Raw genomic sequence first — 13,760 nt, 5'->3', positions numbered from 1 at the left:
AAAGAGAGACAGACAATGATCAACGTGAACAGGTAGCAGCCTGATCCTTTGGCATTGTAAATGAGGTGGTAAATGAAAGTGACTTTCCAAAGGACAGCATTTCCATGGATGTAAGGGGATGAAGATCAGAGTTAGCCTTAGGGGGTTCTGCATTGAAAGCCACCCACAACCATGCTCCTCTCTTTCTAGCCATTTTATTTTACTCTTCTCCATGCACTCTGCTTTCTGACAAAGTGGCCTAACAACCATTTCTGTCTTAGCGTGTCATTTCCCATTTCCCTCATGGGCCTGTCTTCTCAAGTCTGGAATACAGTTATAGAATCACAAAATCTCAGAGTTGGAGGAGCACCTCAGGCCTAGTCCAATTTATACAGGTGATTATTAGGTCTCCCTAACCTCCATCCTGACTTCCAGTCTCTCATCTCTAACTACCTTTTGGCCATCTCTAACTGGATGTCCAGTGGACTTCTTTTTTTTTTTTTTTTTAGTGAGGCAATTGGGGTTAAGTGACTTGCCCAGGGTCATACAGCTAGTAAGTGTCAAGTGTCTGAGGCCGGATTTGAACTCAGGTACTCCTGACTCCAGGACTGGGGCTCTATCCACTGCACCACTTAGCTGCCGAGTAGATATCTTAAACTCAACAAATCCAAGACTGAATTCATCTTTCCTCTTCCTAACTTCATTATTACTGTCAAAGACACCACCACCCTCCCAGTCACTGGGGCTAACAATTTAGGTTATCCTCAACTCCTCACTATCTCAGCCCCTCCCCTTCTCTAACTGTGCCACCCCCCAGGGTGGCCAAATCCAGCATTCTAAAGCTCAAGTCTGATATTGCCACACTCTCTCTGCTCTTTATTTGATAAACTCCAACAACTCCTCTCTGGCTTGTAGAGACTTTCATAACTAGACCCCTTCTATCTTTCCAGGCTTCTTAGACATTGCTTTCCCCCTCACACATACTCTGTGATCTGTGAACTTTGGCCCCTGTGGGAAAATGTGCCCCCACCCCCTTCCCCAAAGCTAATTGAAATTGTCTGGGGAACTTAAGAGAAGTGAATTCAGATTCAAAGAGGTACTCCAGGGCTAACGTCCACCGGTGGGGGTTAATTTAAATATAGGACTTCTTAGAGATGGTTCCCACAGAAGTTCCCATGAGGGAGTGGGACTTGGAGGGGTAGGGGTGCTGCTACTAGCCAGTCCCTGCATGTAGATTGTAGCCCTGGGGGTTGGGGGACGAGTTTAGAGGGCTGTCTCTGTGTTGCCCCCCACCCCTTAGCTACACTACATTCTGATGGGCTAGTTTTTGGTGCCAGTGTCTTATTGAAAAGATTGTGGCTGAGGAAGAAGGGTTTGTGCCTTTCCACTAGGGAACTGGCCCATTCTTTCGAGAGTGTAAACAAAGACCTTTGATACTTTCTCCAATGCCGAGTCTCTGAAATTTTTGAATGCTTTTGTTTCTCACAAACCCCTTGCTCTTCTTTGCACAAGACATTCCACAGTCCCAACCCTGAGCATTTTTTCTGGCTGGCTTCCATCCCTGGAATCCCCTCCCTTCCCAACCCTGCCTCTTGCCTTCCTCCAAGTCTCAACTACACTCCCACCTTCTGCAAGAAGCCTTTCTGGTCTCCCTTGGTGCTAGTCCCCCCCCCCCAACCCCCATACACACGTCCTCCAAGGTTGCATCTAATTTACCCAATATCTTGTTTGCACATAATTGGTTGCATGTTGTGTCCCTCATAAGACTGAGAGCGACTTGAGAGTGGAGACTGGTGTTTTGCCTTCCTCTGAGTCCCTAGCACTTAGCACAATGTCTGGAACAGAGTAACTTGTTGAATTGAAATCAGGACCTGAATAAGGACGACTTTATCTACATCATACCAAGACAAGGGGCTTATCTAGCTTTTGCTTGAAAACACCAGTGAAGGGGAAGTACCTCCTTCCCAGCACAATACATTCCACTCTGGGACAGTTCTAATGGGTAGGTTAAATCTAAACTTGTCCCTAATTTCCATGTCTTGCTCTTAGCTCAGTCAGTCCTTCTTCCCCAAAACAAGCTTGAAGGTAGTCAGCATATTTCTTTAGACTAAATTGTCCCTAGTTCACCCAACTGATCCCTGAGGCCCTTTGTCATCCTTGCTGCCCTCCTCTGGGGCTGCTCTCCATCTTATTTTTTATTATCTATTTATTTATTTATCTATTCATCTATCTATTTATTTATCCATTCATTCATTTATTATTCATTCATTTATTTATTCATCCATTCATTCATTTATCTATTTATTCATTTGTTTTTGATGGGGCAGTGAGGGTTAAGTGACTTGCCCAGGGTCACACAGCTAGTAAAAGTCAAGTGTCTGAGGCCGGATTTGAACTCAGGTCCTCCTGAATCCAGGGCTGGTGCTTTTATCCATTGCACCACCTAGCTGCCCCCTTCATCTTATGTTTTTAATATGTGACATGATACTCCAGTTATTATACGATAAGGACAGAATCCAGGGACAAAGTTATCACCTCTATCTCCCCATACCTGGACTCTGTGTCTCTCTAGAGATACATCCAAAGACTGCGTTAGCTTTTGTGGCTGCCAAATCACACCGTTTACTCATACCGAGCCTGTGGCACATTCAACATCTGTTCCAGACAAAACTATGAAATAGTTGTGCCTCCACCATCTTGCACTCACAAAGCTGATTTTATGAACTGAAGAAAGGAAGGGAGGAAGGAAGAAACATTTCTTATATTTCTTCAATTTGTTTTCTTATTAGATTCAGGCAAATATTACAGCCAAATAAGGTGATTTTGGATCCTGACCTGCTCATCCAACAGGTTAGCTATCTCTTTCAGCTTTTGTCACCTGAACACTTAATAGACATTTGTTCCAGAACTTTAAATTTTAATGGATTTATTTAAGCTTAGTAAGCTTGTTGTTCTAACACTTTAAATCTTTTTTCATTTATTTAGAATTTATTTTCCCCTAATTACATGTAAAAACAATTTTAACATCTATTTTTAAAACTTTGTGCTCCAAATTATCTTCCTTCCTCCCTCCCTCAACAAGCCAAGCTATTCAATATAAGTTATACATGTGTAGTCATGAAAAACATTTCCATATTAGTCAGGTTGTTACATTTAAAATTTTAATGGATTTATTTAAAATTTAATACGGTGTTCTATAACTTTATGCAAGTAATTGGTAAAAATGGCCAAGTCTAGATCCCTGGGGCACTCAAATGAAAACCTCCTTCTGTGCTGACACTGAATCATTAATAACTAATTCTTTGGTCTGGTCATTTAACTGGATCTGACTTTACCTCATTTCTATTGTCTAGTTCTCATTGCTTCACTGTTCCCACAAGAATATCACGAGAGAATTGTCAAGTGCTCTCCTGCAGTCCTTATAGACTCTGTTGTCCTGATCTACTTTGCCTAAAAGCCCTGACAAATAAGGAAATAAGATTAGTCTGGTATGAACTGTTCTATATGTGTGTGTGTGTGTGTGTATATATATATGTATATATGTGTGTGTGTGTGTGTGTGTGTGTATATATATATATGTATATATATATGTGTGTGTGTGTGTATGTATATATGTATAATTTCCCCCCAATTACATGTTAAAACAATTTTTAAAACTTTTTTTTGGTTTTGATGTCTAAATTCTATCCCTCCTTCCCTCTCCTCCCCTCTCCCTGAGACGGTAAGCAATCAAATATAGTTTATGTGTATGCAATCAAATAAAACATTATTAGTCACTTTGTACAAGAAGACTCAAATAAATGAAAAAGAAAGAAAGTTAAAAATAACATGCTTTAGTCTGTATGCAAACAATATCAGTTCTTTCTCTGGAGATAAATAATATGCTTCATCATGAGTCCTTTGGGATTATCTTAAATCATTGTATTTCTGAGAATAGCTAAGTCATTCACAATTCTTCATCAAACATTATTGCTATCACTGTGTATAACATTCTCCTGGTCCTGTTCACTTAACTTTTTTGTTTTTGTTTTTGTTTTTTGTTTGTTTTTTGTTTTTTTTGAGGGGCAATGGGGGTTAAGTGACTTGCCCAGGGTCACACAGCTAGTAAGTGTCAAATGTCTGAGGCCGGATTTGAACTCAGGTACTCCTGACTCCAGGGCCGGTGCTTTATCCACTGCGCCACCTAGCCGCCCCCTGTTCACTTAACTTTGCATCAGTTCACGTAAGTCTTTTTTTTTTTTTTGCAACAAACATTTATTTTATTTTTTCCAGTTACATGTAAGGGTAGTTTTCAACATTCATTTTCATAAGATTTAGGGTTCCAATTTTTTCTCCCTCCCTCCTTTTCCTTTCCCCTCCACAAGACATCAACCAATCTGATATAGGTTATATATGTACAATCTACAAGTGCTCTTTTTATCAGTCCTTTCTATGGGGGTGGATAGTATGCTTCCTCATTAGTCCCTTGGGATTGTTTTAGATCATTGTATTGCTGAAAGTAATTGTCATTCACAATTGCTCATTGAACAATACTGCTGTCACTATGCACAATGTCCTCCCAGTTCTGCTCACTTCACTATACATCAGCTCATATGAGTCTTTCCAGGTTTTTCTGGGATCATCCTGTTTGTCATTTCCTATAGCACAATACCATTCTACTACAATCATATACCACAGCTTCTTCAGTTATTCCTCAATTGATGGATATTCCCTTGATTCCCAATTCTTAGCCACCACAAAGAGTTGCTATAAATATTTTTTATACAATTTCCCCCCTTTTCTCTTTTTCATGATTACTATTGTTAACTGTTTCCCTCCATCCTATTCCCTTCCCCATGATATTTACAATATTTTCTCCTTGACTTGAGAGCTCTGGAATTTGGCTATAAGATTCTTAGGAGTTTTCCTTTTGGGATGTCTTTCAGGAGGTGATCGGTGGATCCTTTCAATTTCTATTTTACCTTCTGCTTCTAGAATATCAGGGCAATTTTCCCTGACAATTTCTTGGAAGATGATGTCTAAGCTCTTTCCTTGATCATGGTTTTCAGGTAGATCAATAATTTTCAAATTTTCTCTCCTGGACCTATTTTCCAGGTCAGCAGTTTTTCCAAGAAGATATTTCACATTGCCCTCTATTTTTTTATTCATTTGGATTTGCTTTATTGTGTCTTGGTTTCTCATAAAGTCACTAGCTTCCATTTGTTCAATCCTAATTCATATAAGTCTTTCCAGGTTTTTCTGAAATTGGTATGAACTGTTCTTACTGAAACAATGCTGGCTTCTTGTGATCTGTCTTCTAAATGTTCTGGCTATCATTCTTTTTTTTTTTTTTTTTTGGTGGGGCAATGAGGGTTAAGTGACTTGCCCAGGGTCACACGGCTAGTAAGTGTCAAGTGTCTGAGGTCACATTTGAACTCAGGTCCTCCTGACTCCAGAGCCAATGCTCTATCCACTGCACTGCAAAGCTGCCCCTAGCTATCATTCTTTTTTGTTTGTTTGTTTGTTTTGTTTTGTTTTGTTTTTGTGAGGTAATTGGGGTTTAAGTGACTTGCCCAGGGTCACACAGCTAGTAAGTGTCAAATGTCTGAGGCTGGATTTGAACTCAGGTACTCCTGACTCCAGGGCCGGTGCTCTATCTACTGCGCCATCTAGCTGCCCCCCTAGCTATCATTCTTAACTAAGTCAAACTCACTGGCCTGTGGTTTGTATACTCTCTTCTCTTTCCCACAATACCTCTTCCATTCTCCATAGTCTTTCAAAGATCATTGATACAGGGGGCAGCTAGGTGGCACAGTGGATAGAGCACCGGCCCTGGATTCAGGAGGACCTGAGTTCAAATTCGGCCTCAGACACTTGACACTTACTAGCTGTGTGACCCTGGGCAAGTCACTTAACCCTCATTGCCCCGCAAAAAACAAAAAAAACCCAAAAACAAAAGATCATTGATACTGACTTGGCAATACATATATAACATCTATAAGTTCTATTAATACCTGAAGATACAGTTTATCTGGGCCTGGTGTCCCAGCTGACTCAATAAAAGGCTGCTAGTTTCTTACTAGTGTACTAACTTATGTCGGGTATCAAATCCCTGTTAGTCATTTTGCTCTGTCTTGATCAGTCCATCTGTAATTCTTTTTGGCAGAGAAAACCAAAGCAAACTAAGACTTGAACAGTTCTGAGCTACTGTCTAATCTACCCTGAGGAGTTTGAGCTTCCTCTTTACCCAAATAAAGCTAAGAAACCCTTTCTTTATTGTCCTTTGTTTTCTTTGGCATCTTCAGTTTATTCTGAGCTTTGACACTGGTACTATTCTTAGAAGACTGGGCCCCACTTTTGCAGTCATTTTCTATCACCTGCCCTTGCTTCTTTCTTCTGTCCATATGTTAAAAAGCTAAGTTGTTGATAAGTTCCCAGTGCAGTCTCTTTAGAGGACCCCCTCTTTCTTCTTTATCAGAATTGTTTCTCTTTGTGTCTTCAGATTTCCTTTTTGTTAACTTCCCTTGCCTCCAGTGCTAACTTCCCCTGTATAATTTTAGTCCATGAGATGTTACATAACCTAACAAACAGTCCCACTATGCTTTTAGGAGTAGGGTGGTCTGAGCATGGTTGGAAGTAAGTGGGAAGGAGTCTTCAGATTTCCTTTTTGTTAACTTCCCTTGCCTCCAGTGCTAACTTCCCCTGTATAATTTTAGTCCATGGGATGTTACATAACCTAACAAACAGTCCCACTATGCTTTTAGGAGTAGGGTGGTCTAAGCATGGTTGGAAGTAAGTGGGAAGGAGCCAGTGGAGAAGGACACACTGAAGATGCATGAGAGATGGGAAATGATGGTTGCAAGGTCCAAAGAAGGCAGGAATGGGCAGGACAAGTCGAGGGATTTGCCTTTGCAGGGACTGTGAATATCATTTCATCTGAGACAGGAGGGAGCATGTAGAGAATAAAGTAACCATGATAAGAAATGTTAAGGAGTAGAGGACAAGAGTTATGAGATCTCCAGTTAGATGGAGTCTACATTACCAGTGAAGAAAGAAGTAGTTATTTAGGGGAGTGAGTAGCATGAATAGCTAGTCAAGAAGCCCTGGCTGTGAATCCTGCTTCAGATACTCACTCACTGATCAGTTTCCTCATCTGTAAAATGGCTATAATAATGACACTTCTAAGGTTTTGATAAGAATAAAATGCAGTTAGGTGGCACAGTAGATTGATTGAGTCCTACACAGGGACTCAGGAAGACCTGAGTTCAAACCTAACCTCCCTTGCAGCTGCACCCAACAATACTCTCTCTCCTCTTGGGACCTCATATCCCTATGTGTGTGTGCTCTGTCCCTAGGAATGTAATTTTTGGTTGCTTGTATTTTGTAAGATATTTTGAGATTTGGGGACCTAGATTTTTTTTTCTAAAGGCTGAGACAATTTACTTTTTGTTCTGTGCTGCTTCAGTATATTTCCTTTGGACCTTCTTGACTACTCAAATCATTCAGGCTTTCACTGAAGGGCCAATAATAGCTCCCAGCTAGACCTTCTATGGGGCAGCTAGGTTACTCAATGGATAGAGCAGAGGGCTTAGAATTATCAGGAAGACCCATTTTCCTGAGTTCAAATCTGGCCTCAGACACTTACTAGCTGGGTGACCCTGAACAAATCAGAATGTCCTCATCTGTAAAATGATCTGGAGAAGGAAAAGGCAAACCACTCCAGTATCTTTGCCCAGACAGAGTTGGGCATGACTGAACAACAGACCTCTATGGCTCGTTGCTTAGATCTTGATGGCTTTGAATAAGTCTAAGTAGGGGGGGCAGCTAGGTGACACAGTGGATAAAGCACCAGCCCTGGATTCAGGAGGACCTGAGTTCAAATCCAGCCTCAGACACTTGACACTTACTAGCTGTGTGACTCAAATGAGATAGTCACAAAATGCTTTGAAAACCTGAAAGCACTATATAAATAACAGTTATTATTACTATTAGTGTTGTATACTGGCCAATATAGTGCTTCATGTCCTAGGCATGTTGGCATCTTATTCTCTGGGTTGCCTTACTCCAATCTGCCTACACTGGCAGATCTAGGCTCCCAGAGAAAGACCATCATTAATGAAATTATGCTCAAATTCTCTAAATCCTGTGGTAATCCTGTTGAAGGGGAGTACACTTGACCTTCTCACCTTTTTAGCTCTTGAGTTCCCACCAATGCGTTTCCATTTATTCAAACCAGCCTTTTACAATAATGACACCTTTAAATCTTAAACATAGCCATTTACATTGCAATATTGAAACATCAATTCCCACATTGGTCATGCCCCAAAACCAAACCGAAACAAGATATGCTTTTATCTTTACTCTGAGTCCATCAACTCTCTGCCTGTAGGTGGCTAGCATGTTTCACACTGAATCCTGTAGAATTGTGGCTGGGTATTGTATTGATCAGAATTCAAAAGTCTTTCAAAATTGTTTGTCTTTATAATAGTGCTGTAATTGTAATAAAGCATTCTGTTTCTGCTCATTTTATTTTGTATCAGTTCATACAGTTATCATTAGTTTTTATTAAACCAAAGTTCTTTTCCTACTCTTTCCAGGTGTCAAAATTTTCATAGATGACAGAAGTAATCTTATATCCTTTAATAACTGATTTAATTAGGGGCAGCTAGGTGGCACAGTGGATAAAGCATGGGCCCTGGATTTAGGAGGACCTGAGTTCAAATCTGGCTTCAGAAACTTGACACTGACTAGCTGTATGACCCTGGACAAGTCACTTAACCCTCATTACCCTGCAAAAAAAATTGTTTTAATAATTGATTTAATTATTTTCCTCTACATAAAAATCCCTTGCAGCACTAAGCTGCTCCATATTACCAGGCAGTGCCTTAAAGGGACAGTACCTCATGTCTGTAAAATGCTATATGATTTTTAAATATTATTAAATCATCTCTGGTTAGTGCTGGGGATGAGCAACTTGAGGAGAAAGAAAAAAAAATCTGAAACATCTAATTTGTGGGAGAAGATAAAGAACCCAGTAGAGTAGAGGTTTATTGAGGACGAATAAGGATCCAGCTATGGTTACACAACATAAATTTAGAGTAGGTGATTCAACTGGATTTCATAACTTTAATAGTGTTTAGCAGCCTGAGAGCTTATGTGGAGGAATTGGAAAATTCCTGGGCCTTGCCCGGGGTCCAGATTTAATAGGTCAAAAATGACAGTAGGTCAGGAGTCCAGTTAGCGATTCCAGAGTGTCAGCTAGTGAAACATTAAACTGGATGGCTGTGAGATCAAAGCTGGATATGGAAGGAAGTCAAGCCAGGGTGGCAGAGATGGACTGAGGCCAATGGACCAGAGGTGACAATGCTGGTGAACAACAGGTTTAATAAAACAAGGAAGTAAATGGGAGAGGTGCAAGGTTAGGAAGTAAGAGTTAAAGATGGCAAGTTTAAGGTGGATGGCTGCAGTAGGTGGGACCAGGTCGCTGGAGATAAGGAAGTTTAGGAAACATGACTAGTGAGATCCCCAGTTCCTGAGGAAATTGGGAGAGTGACCTAGAGGTGAGCATAGCTGCCACTGCCCTTCTTCTAAGTCAGCCTGGGGAAAAAGGAAGAAGGAAAACAAAGTCTGTTGTTTAATATCTAGTACGGTTACATTTTTGTTCAGTGCACTTTTTTTTTGGTTAGTTTTTTGTTAGTTTTTTTTGCAGGGCAATGAGGGTTAAGTGACTTGCCCAGGGTCACACAGCTAGTGTCAAGTGTCTGAGACTGGATTTGAACTCAGGGCCTTCGGAATCCAGGGCTGGTGCTTTATCCACTGCGCCACCTACCTGCCCCTTTTCAGTGTACTTTTTAAGTAATTCAGCAATCAGCCCTGACTAATTTATAGAGATGACGGTCTAGAATAGGGCCAGCAATCTACAGCCCCAAAGCCAGGTCCTAGTTAATTTTTTTTATTTTTAAGTTCCCCAAATAAATTATTATTCTATATAAAGATGTAAAAAAAAAAAGCCCACAACCACGTACCATTCAGTGGTAGAAAAACAGTCAGATTTGGTCCTTAGGCTGTAGTTTGTTGACTTGTAGTCTAGAACTTGAGGGTCAATATCTGGATGACAAGGAAATCATGCATCAGGTAATCTGACTTCTGCTAGGCAGAACTTTTTAACCTGCTGTAGATGAACCCTCAAGTGGTCTATGGATAGATTTCAGAAGGTCCATGAGCTTGGAGAGGAAAAAAAATCACATTTTCACTTTCACTAACCTTTGGTTTCCTTTATAATCCTATGTATTTATTTTATTCATTTAAAAACATTATTCTAGGGGGCGGCTACGTGGCACAGTGGATAAAGCACCGGCCCTGAATTCAGGAGTACCTGAGTTCAAATGTGGCCTCAGACACTTGACACTTACTAGCTGTGTGACCCTGGGCAAGTCACTTAACCCCCATTGCCCCGCAAAAACAAAACAAAACAAAAACATTATTCTAATAAGGGACCTATAGGCTTCATCAGTTTTCCAGAGGGGTCTAGTAGTAGTAGTAGTAGTAGGCCTCCACCAGTCGTGAACGACCATGGATCAGCACCTTGAAGAGCCACAGGCCACAGTGTGGCTGTGCCGTCCGATACGGGAGCCGAAGCTCCTGAGTGACTAATAACCGGTAACTGCCTCATCCCGGGTTGTACCTATCCCATGAGGAGTAGCTGGAGTGTCCTCTCCAGGGTGCTGGCCTGGGCGGATCAATATGGAAAACAAGCTGTTGCCCATGCAGCAGGTTTTCCCTCTCCTCGACATTGGTGGATCCAAAGGAGAGGCAGAGCCAATACAGTTTGGCACCAGTGCCGCCACAGGAGTTGTCAGAGGGATGTGATGTCCAACATCCAACTGCCTAAGGGACTCGGACTCCTGATTTTTCCTTGGGGTTAACTCCCGAAGCCTTTCCCATATATGGGTATAGCTGCAGGACAGTGGAGGTTTAAAATCAGGGTTTCCTTCCCCTAGGCGGGTTGCCTGCCAAGGCTGAAGAACCCCACCTGGGCGTTATGTCTATGACACAAAAAAAGTATTAGTCCATTGTAGCCTGCATTACCTCCACACATGTTGGCAAAGCATCTTAGTAGTGCACAACCAAAGGTTATAGAAGCTTATAATGGTTCCACAGGTAGAAGAGTAGATGAGCCTTAGCTCTAGTTTGGAGGCTAAACCTTCAAGCTGTGCCCTTGGTCCCAACTCCATCTGCCTTCTCTGAGACCTTGTTTCAGCAATCATATCCTCTGTCCATCTGTCTCTCTATTTCTCTCTATCTTTCTCTTTCTCTCATGCATCTCTTCCCTTCTACTGATTCTTTCTTATTGACCAAGAACATGCTCATGTCTCCTCAGTCTTCAAAGCACTTCAGGACTGTTTAGCTTTTGTTTTCGTATTACCAGTGCTATCTCAATGCCTGGCACATAGTAGGTGCTTAATCAGTGCTTGTTCTTTTTCATCCAGCTTCCATCTCGGCTCCCTTTTCCCTTTGCCAGACCTTTTAAAAAATTTATATGTTGAATTTATTATATATTTAAAAGAAAAAGCAAACTGTATATACTAGACATCTGTGGTTTTGTGTCTAGACCTCTTTGTTCTGTTTTCCATATATGGAAATGCCCATTTTGGTTGGTATTTAACTTCAGTATTAAAAAATTAATAACTTAAGCCCTTGCCCTATTCAGAGCTTTATTTAAAGGCTCCGAATGTAAAGTTAATGATAGGTATAATCATAGCTGTATGCTTTGCCAGACCTCTTAAAAACCCTGTCTATAGTTGATGTCACCTTCTCTCTTCAGGGCCTCCCAATCTGACCCACATCCCCACCTCTAGACTAAGACTGCTTTTTCACAGGTCACCAATAATTGCCTAATCATCTAATGCAATGCTTTTATTTTAGTTTCCATCAACTTTTCCAACTCTACGGCATTTTCTAATGTTGAAAAAAACAACCCAATATCTTCTGGAGTCAAAAAGGCCTGAATTTAAATCCAGCCTCCGATACAAGTTGTATGACCCTGGGCAAATCACTTATCCTCTGTCTACCTCAGTTTCCTCAACTGTAAAATGAGGGTAATCATATCACTTACCTCAAATGTTGGCCCAAATGAGATAATCTTTGTAAAGTTTCCCTTTCTCTCTCCCTCCCCAGCCCCAAGCAATTTAATCTACCTGAAACTGCTTCAACTATTACTAATAAATAGGCTGATGACTCATAAGGCCATATCTGTAGCCTTGCCCTTTCAACCTCCAGATCTACTTTTAGATTTAATTCTTCAGGATTTCGGCAAGGCATTTGGGAATATCTTATGTTATGACTGTAGTGAGAGAGAGAGACAGAGAGAGAGAGACAGAGAGAGACAGAGACAGAGACAGAGAGAGACAGAGAGAGACAGAGACAGAGAGAGAAAGAAATCAAGAAAGAGAGGAGAGAGGTGAATAGCTCAACTCAGTATTAGTAGAATTATCTAGATTGATGTCAGCCCAGAGAAGAGGTTTGACATGAATTGCCCTCTTTTTTGGTCCTACACTATTCAATATTTTATCAATAATGTGGATAAAGGCATTTGTGGCCATGCAAATTTTCAGATGACACAGAACTGGGAAAAATGACTAACACTGAACAAGAAAGACAAGAAATTCATTATCAAAAAGGATTTAAGTAGGCTAGAACAGGAGTTCTTTAAGTGCTATCTAGGGACCCTTAGGTATTCCTTTGCAGGGTGTTCTTGTCAAAAGTATTTTCATGATAAAACTAAGATGTTTAATTTGTAATATAGCAAATATAGATAGATACGGTCCACACAAGTAAAAGCTTTGGCGGGGGGCAGTCCTAAATAATGTCTAAGAGTGTGAAAATTTATAAGAGTATAAAATTTTAATTTAATTAATTTAATAATTAATGTATAAATTGATATATAATTTGACAATTTAATTTAATTAATTATAAGTTTTAAGAGTGTAAAAGACTCTGAGAGAATGATGGGATGAGTCTAATAAGATGAAATTTAGTAAGGATCAATGCAAAATCCTAACATTGGTTCAAAAAAACTGAATAAGTGCATCAGTGGGAAAGCAGGCCATAGAGCCATCAGTGTGAACAGTGTGGGAATTGCAGTGTATTGAAAGTTCAGTACAAGGCAACAGTGTGACACAGTCGTCAAAATGGCTAGTTGGATTGTCTTCTATACAGGAGCCACATTCAATAAATTGGGATGTTTGTAGTTGAATTAGTAGGTCATCTGAAAGTCCATGTGTGTGGTGGTTCAATTTATCCTAGATTGGCATATTTATCAGTAAGCTAATATTCCTCCATGAATTTCCCTACACTCTGTGCTTCACAGTCACCAGTAAACCTTCTCTTCCCTGCTCCCACTTAAGGGTATTTTATTTTTTTCCAATTACATGTAAAGATTGTTTTCAACATTCATTTTTATAAGATTTTGAGTTCCAAATTTTTCTCCCTCCCTCCCTAAGATAGCAAGCAATCTGATATAGGTTATACATGTACAATCATGTTAAACATATCTCCACATTAGTCATGTTGTGAAAGAAGAATCAGAACAAAAGGGGAAACCCACAAGAAAGAAAAAACAACCCCCCAAAAGTGAAAATAGTATGCTTCGATCTGCATTCAGACTTCATAGTTCTTTCTCTGGATGTGGAGAGTATTTCCAACATTAGCAACCCTCCTCTTTCTTTTTTTTTTTTCTTTTTTTTCACGGGGCACTGAGGGTTAAGTGACTTGCCCAGGGTCACACAGCTAGTAAGTGTCAA

The sequence above is a fragment of the Dromiciops gliroides genome, chromosome 4 (assembly GCF_019393635.1).
Source record: "Dromiciops gliroides isolate mDroGli1 chromosome 4, mDroGli1.pri, whole genome shotgun sequence".
Classification (NCBI taxonomy): Eukaryota; Metazoa; Chordata; class Mammalia; order Microbiotheria; family Microbiotheriidae; genus Dromiciops; species Dromiciops gliroides.
The sequence above is the reverse complement of the archived record's forward strand: the minus strand, read 5'-3'. Positions refer to the sequence as shown.